At 45.5% G+C, this 7,953-nt stretch overlaps 1 protein-coding gene across 1 annotated transcript in view; it reads right to left on the minus strand.

Annotated features, from left to right (window-relative positions):
• The window catches only part of MXI1 (MAX interactor 1, dimerization protein), a 57,838-nt gene that overhangs the window by 45,409 nt on the left and 4,476 nt on the right, over nucleotides 1–7,953 (minus strand). The window lies entirely within an intron of this gene.

Below are 7,953 nucleotides of genomic sequence, written 5' to 3' on the forward strand. Positions count from 1 at the left end.
AGCACCGAGGCACGGCCGGAGCGTGTGGGGGGCAGCTCCCGGGGCAGTGGCTGTGTGTCCCCGCGCCTGAGGGGATGGGTCCGTGCCCACCCAGACCCCGAGGGCGTGGTGGCGGGCAGGTCACAGAATCACAGAGTGGGTCACGCTGGGAGGGACCACGGTGGGTCAGCTCCCAGCTAAGGAGGGTCACTCCAGAGCACAGCGTGCAGGATTGCATCCAGATGGCTCTGGAATATCTCCAGAGAGAGAGACTCCACAAGCTCTCTGGGCAACCTGTGCCAGAGCTCACTTACTTGCACAGCTCCTCATATTCAGGTGGGACTGCTGTGTACTAGTTTCTGCCCCTTGCCACTAGTCTCATTGTGGGGCACTACCACAGAGAACCTGGTCCAACCTCTGACACCTCCCTTCCAACAGACAGACATTAATAAAATCCCCTCTCAGACATCTCCTCTTGAGGCTGAGCAGGCCCAGCTCCCTCATCCTTTTAAGAGAGACGCTCCACTCCCCGGCTCAACTCTGCAGCCCTCCAGTGCACCTGCTCAAGGAGCTCCGTGCCTCTCTTGAACTGAGAAGCCCAGGACTGGACACACCACCACCCCAGGGGAGGGCTCCATGCCCACCCACATGGATGGAACTGCAGGGCTGCGGCAAGGATAAAGCAGAGAGGCTTCAAAAGACAAAGCCACAGCCACAGTGTGGAAACTTTCCACATTTCACCTGTGGAGATGGAACTCCACAGGTTCCAGGTGCCTGGAATTCCCACCTGGAGTGACTGATTGTATTTCATGGGAGGCTAAGGAGCAAGGCCCATTTTTTAATGTGCACAGATTATTTAAGAGCATAGACAAGAGATACCATAGACAGCAAATTCACTCTACTTGAAGTGGCACATTAACAAGGCACAACAGTGACCATCTCAACATTTTAACAAATGCTTTCAGTATGATCACTCTTTTCAGAACTTTAATAATGTATTTACATCCTTATTTTCATGTAGGTACAAACCCTTGGATCACTTTTATCACCCTGAATTTTACCAACCTCAGCATTAGCTGGAATGGAGCTTAAAACCCTGGTAACATAGAACTCTCTCTAAAATATTTGACTTATTCGAAAAGGATGCACGCAGAGAACATTCAAGATCAGAATTAGAACATTCATAGTAAATATCTGAATCTCCAACTGATTCTGACTTAGAATCCCCCAAAGACTGTTTTGTAGTTCTGACTGGGGTTATTTTCTGAACCTTTAGGCCATGACTGGTTACATTTGCAATCATTCCTCCATCGCAATGGGAGACAGAAAAGTACCTTGAAAAAAAACACCCAAAAAAGCAGAGATTCTCAATCAATGGCTTATGTCTGGTAGCAAGGGCTTTAGGCAGAGCATAAAGTATCAGGAGACTCATGATGGAGTTTCAAGAGTTGGCAGCACTCAACTGGAAAAGAGATGAAAAAAGTGGATTCAGGGTAGCTAACTTTTCTCTACACACAATTTGCTGATTCACCATTTCTGAGGCTTCTTCAGAAAACTGCAGGCTTGCAGCTGATGGAGGTAAAAATAATACCACTATTCAGTTCTTACACAGACCTTCTCATCTCCAAATCCCTAGGGGTTGATTTGTTTTGTTTCTCTTAAGGTGGGATAGCTCAAAAATAAAGGAAGCTGGGACATCCCCCCTTCATTCTAGAAAGACAGTCCCAGCCCTTTCTCAGACAGGAGAGTCTCCACTCATGCACCTACACCCAGCAGACCACAGCACGTGCAAAGACTGGCTTTTGGCTGGGGGAGAACTCAGGGAATGAAGCATTCTCTCTCCCCACCTCATATTTCTACACTGGAAACTGCCCATAGAGGAGACTGTTAAAAGCACGTGGAAGATTCCAAATTTGGGCAGTCTCAAGGACTACTCCTAAGATGCTGGATTAAGGAAAAGGACACAAGTGCACAGACATCTCCACAGCAGTGAGGTTAACACAAGAGCATTTCTGGGCTCTAACTGAGCTTCCTTTAACCTACTTCCAAAACCAACGAGCCATTTGCTTCTCAGGATTAGCAACACTAAACATTAAAAAAACCAAACCCTGCAACTCCAACCCCCCAAACTCACTGTAAAAAAGGCCCTTGGGAGCATCCACTGCCATTAACTTTTCTGACAGCACATTGGGAGATACGTGGTGCCACTCTAGGGGTTAAAAGGGAAACCCATGGCTGGAAAATGAAGGGGTAGGTTAGGAGCATATCAGAGTGTCAGCCTCATGAAGGTAAAGTTCAAGATACAAAACAAAAGAGGATGAAGGAGGGGGATCCTGATACACATGGTGAATTAAATCAGCCTGGAAAGAAGTAACAGCAGGATCAGTTCTGTGTGAAATGATGTAGGATAAGCTCTTGCATTTACACTTCAGCTCAGCTTCCAAGTCTTTGTTTCTGAAGTAAACAATGTAAATTAGGAAAGAAAAATCTGTGTGAAACAAAGACAAATTTGGGAATAAACTGTGGGACATTTCCCCAAAGAAGGAGCCCTAGAGAAAAGGCAAGTAACTATGGAGCCAGAGCAGATCTGTAAAATCTTGCAATTGCCATCCCAAGCGCTCGTGTGGGCAGGTCAGCCTGCAAAATGCCAGAGTGTGACAGAAACAAAAGTGGGTGGAAAGTAAATAGCACGAAGAGGCCCAATGCCACTCAACTGCTGACCAAAAAGCCCCCAAAGTCAGATTTTAAATGTGGTTGAGCAATCCACAGGAAACACTGGGGAGGGGCTAAGGGAAGAGTATTTTAGGGGAGAATGAGATCATTTAATTTAGTGGCTCCGAATGATCTGTAAGTACAGTTTTCTGATTATAAGTGCTTGCTACTGGCATCCCTTCTGGCAGCTGTGATTCACTTTCATTGTGTGTTCTGCTGCTTCGCCCTTTAGAAAGGGGCTTTTTACATTTTATTAAATGGCACTTCGGCAACCCTCCATTTCCAGCCTTAATAATGGATTTGTTAATCTCCCTGATAGCCTTTCCCTCCTCCTTAGCAATAATTTAAATATCCAAGAAGAAATCTGCAGTGCAGAAATCAATTAATATTTACATCTGAAATGCCGCTGTACTATTTTCATCAAGTATAACAGATGTGATCTGTTTTTTATCAACATCACCATCACTTACATTAAACTAGCAACTTCCATCAGGGAAATTTTCTAAGAGCTTTCCAAAAATAATGCTTTAAGCTTCTCAAACCCAAAATTACTTTAGCTATTTTCTTTCCACTCGACAGGAAGGGAAACTGAGGTGTAAGCAGCATAATTACTCACATGAAGACACACCCAAAGTCAGAGGTGGAACAGGAACACGTCTCACAAATCAAGATGCCCAGCCCTCTGCTTTGAACACAAACCTTAGAAATAACACAATGCTTTGCAACGTGGAAGTTATTTTCAACAAGGGCAATCCCTTCGGCTAAGCTGACTTGTTTTTCATTCTGTATTTGGCTTTTGCTAAAACCCTCCTGTTCCCAACAATTTCCATTTTTTGGGAGGAACATTAAGATGGCAACAGCCGTAAGATCCTCCTTTGCCCACCTTCACACAAACCCTCCAAACTCTTAATATTGTTTTCAAATCCTTGAAATCTAACACTTGTGCAATCAAAGCATGAACAGAGATCCCTAGTAGGAACCATTTTCTGGCACTGTGACAACAGTGCAAAGACTCAGTGATTCCCAAATTTCTGGGAACAGCAGATCCATACCACTCCTGTTTCTCTAGTGAGGGGAACAACATCTGAACAACATAATCAGCACACACTGTAACAAACAGGTCTCTGTTCTTGTAGTCACGACTGTAATAGCTCAGAATTGCAGGACCTGCAGCAGCAGACTGGAGCACAACCCAAGTCCCACCTACTCAACTCCCTTCCAAGGCTTGCAATACCTTCACCAAGGGACCTACCAGTGCCTACAGGACATGGCCTCATTTCTCATCCGGGAGCTTCACTCTTTCACAAGGCATCAGATAATCCATTTCAGCACTCCCACTGGTACCTGGAACCCATCCACCACTGAGGACAGACATTTCTCAGAACCAAACCTCTGGGATATCCAAGAGTTTGAACAGGAATCAAGTGCATGCTCTGATTAAAAGACTAAGCTCTGCCAAACAATAAGATAAAACGCACAGATCTATTGGCTCTTTGGGTCACTTGTTCCTTCTCTCCAGGAGATGTGCTCTGTTTTCAGCCCTATGCTGTGCCCAAATTTATACTGAGTCAGTGACTTACTCTGTAACTTTGATTAAGTCACTTAACTGATCCAGCTGCAAAATTAAGAGGAATGTCCATGAGAAAAAAATATACAGAGTCTTTCATCTAAATAACAAGAGGTAGGGTTCTTCAGCCAGTGGCAGAAGGTGCTTCTTTTCTGGCTCTCAGGATGCTCTGCTGACAAGGGATGTGATCAGTTCTCAGCAGTGCTTTCAGCACAGTTCCATGGTTCTACCTCTGCCCTATCATTTCTCCTGCTGTGGCTTCCTTCTGAATTCTATGCTGAGGTCCAAACAGCATGAGTCAAAACACCCTAACGTGGAACTGGCTAACACATGAATCACTGTGGCCAGGTCATGAACCAGGAGGAATGAAAGCAGTTTACTGTGAGTTGGATGAAAAATATATAAATAAAGGGGTCCCACACTGCTCTATACATCATATCACCATAAGACCCAAGACCATCTACACTGACCTTGAGCCACGTGGTCAGATTTCACTGATACAGTGGGAGCTCTGCATGCAGACCAAAGGCAGTCTCAGCTTCTTCTGCCCTCTGCTAATTACAGGTTTCTGACATTTCTTTGGTTTGTCAGAAAAAGACCCTAGACAGCACATTAACAATGGAAGGAGCCACATGATGAAGATACTGTTAATTCATCCCCAAGGCTTAGTTGTCTTCTCCCTCAGAGAGAATTCTTCAGGTGCAAAGGACAAATCTAAGATCATCCATTTGTTGTTCCTGGTCAGAAGATCAATAAACACAGCCAGCAGTTGAAGAAGACCTAGCTGTCTCCTGCGAGGGGCAAGGCCCACTGTCCCATGCATGCACACCTCTATTAGACTTGTGAACTTGTCACCCCTGTTACAGAGACTTGATTGCCTTCATGCTTTTGGAAGAGGATATGGCAACACAGGTCTATATCTGTAGTGAGATCAGAATGCATTACACACCATGCCTATTACAGATAAGTCATCGTATCCGAAGGATTCATCACGTGTTTATGCAACTCCTACTGACAAAAACATGAGTCCATACACACAAAGGGGATGCCTGGCACAATACTAAACCTCAGCTGAGTTTACTCCAGGTCCCTTTAAAAACATCTTCCAAATCCCAGCATTTCAACTGCTACAGATTTTCAGCCCTGCTTATTCATGAAGTGGCATTTGCAGAGGTTACAGATGTATCAACAGAGCTGCCCTCAGCACAACTTTCATTTCTGAAAACAGCCACTGTAACTTTCTTCTTGTGACGTTTCTATTCCTTGGATACCAAGCTTAAATTTCTAGAAACAGGTCATTTGGAAACCTGTACATGTCAGTTAGCAAGGTGTGTTGGGATTGGGTTTTGTGGTCTCACCATGAGAACTGCAGCAAGCAGGCAGGCAGCACTGTTATTCACTCCCAAAGGCTCAACTGGAAAAATAATTCAGTTATACTTCAGTAGCTAAAATACTTCAGCTTACCCAAGGAGTCTGATAAGAGGATTCTAACCTTCCCTGTCACCATACTGTAACACAGGTCATTCTTACTCTAATATTTTAAAATATAAGTGAATACTATAAGGGTGCTGAGACGCCACTCCTGACCACTGCCTCCCCCTGCCATAGCCCTGACAGTATATCCTAGTCTGCTGCACAGCTCTCTGCCCTGTGGTTCTGTTTCCACACCACCCAGCCAACCCATGGCCCTTCAGCTATTATTCATGACCACAACGATAGGATGTGGAACCTATAAATGTAAACCATCATCATCTCCATATTTCTGCCTGAGCTTCAGGCAGGGAGGAAACTCCTGCCTTATCTGAAAGTCCTGCCCTAGACATGGAAGGCTCTGCTGTCTGCCTTGTACCACTGACCTGCAGACAAGGGTAGGTGTGTTTTGGAGGCTGAAAACTTCCTCGTAGCTGCTCCTCTATCATCAGAAGGTGTGACATGCACATCTGGGATATCCAAGCATTTGGATCCACAAGAGAAAAGGTTATGTCCACTTCTCAGGGGGCCCCTCTACCAAACAGCATCTGGTCCTGCTGAGGACAGTGTTTGGAGAAGGTGAATAACATGGCGCAGCCACCAAAGGCTTGGAAGAATGAATGAGGACACTGAGTGTTGTTTATCAGAAACCATAAAACTATGAGGAAAACCACTTGAGCTCTCAGAGCCTTAATGGCCCTTCCTTAAATTCCTTCCTGTGGCCACTGAAGCCCTTCAGCTTCCATACCACTGTGATGCTGATCCTTACCAGCATTGTGGTGCTGTACCAGCCCTGTCCCTGTCACCCATCCTGGCCAGGAAGAGACAAACATCTACCTGTCACCTCTATTTTTTCAAGCCTGTTTCCTTGGGGCAGGGCCCTGTCACTCCCCTGCATGTACAGCACCTGGCACAACAGCGCTGTGACTCAGCCACCTTCCTGATGGGAGTAACACCAAAATAGCTCATTACACCCTTCGTAACACCACGGTCAAGTGACCTGGGCATCCTGCAGGAAGCAGGCAAGCACCAAGTCTGACTGAAACCAAGTCTGGCAGTCTCCATCACCAAACATTTTTGAGCTACCCCCCTCTGTTATTGTGAATTGTGAGTTCAGAGACTGTACTGAGGAGTGACCATTAGAAACATCTCTGCCAGGCTGCCAGTACTGGGCGCACTGAGGAATCACCCCTGCCCTGGCAGATGAAAGGGCACAGCATTCTCTTGGTGCAATAACCTGAGCTCTGCATGCAAATCCCTTCCCAGAAAGGAGATGTATAGACATTAGGATACAACGCTCCCGCTTCTGCAGCTGTTCCTTAGTTTAGATAGGGCCAGTAAGGCTCAGAGATTGTTTTCCAATCCCAGCAGCATTTTTCTTTGTTTGGGAGCAACACGTAAAAGCTGCCTGGTTTATGACAGTCACGTTCTGAACAGCACGTTCACCAGCTGAACCTTTGGTTAAATGGGACTTTTCACCCTAAAATGTCCTGATTGCACATTAAAATACTGAAAGGTTTTGCAGAATTTCCTAATAAAAGTGATGATTTTCAACATTATGACCTCAACAATTACTAGTGAAAGCTTCCGTGAAAACAAGTGCTCAGGAATGGAGTTGTTTAGATGCAAACACCTCTTTTAAAAACCTAGCAATAAAAAATCCTGTATCCTGCAGTCCTACTCATTTTCCAGTTCCAAACAAGGAACCGTGTAAAATGATGCATTTTTAAATGGAGCATATAAAAGATCAGATACTATCCATCTCAACGGCAAGGAAAATTCTATCTCCCCCCACCCTGAAAAAAAGCCATGATTTTGACAGTTCCCCTTCACAATAAGAGCGCTCCTTGAGAAAAAAACAAACCTAAACCAGCGGTCTGACACTCAGTTTCTAAACCAGGGATGCTGCTGTTTTCACACGCAAACCCAATTCTTGCTGGTGTCTCCTGTCATTTTCCTGCTTGCAGCTGCTGCTCACGGCGCAGCTCAGCTCCTCAGACGCTTGGCTTTGCAGATTCATTACGAAACAACAATTAGCACGTGAGAAAAAAAAAATCCCACCCCAATATTAACTCAACTTTCCAAAACAGAAGAGCAGCCTGGATTTGTTCTGGGCGAGCAAAGAACAACGGCTGTTGGCTGCAGCTCTAGCGGCAGAGCAGCTCCTCCGCAGTGGGATCCCTGTCCCTGGGAGCCTGCGTGCACGCAGCTTTTCCCGCAGAACA

This window comes from Geospiza fortis, unplaced genomic scaffold (genome assembly GCF_000277835.1).
Source record: "Geospiza fortis unplaced genomic scaffold, GeoFor_1.0 scaffold130, whole genome shotgun sequence".
Classification (NCBI taxonomy): Eukaryota; Metazoa; Chordata; class Aves; order Passeriformes; family Thraupidae; genus Geospiza; species Geospiza fortis.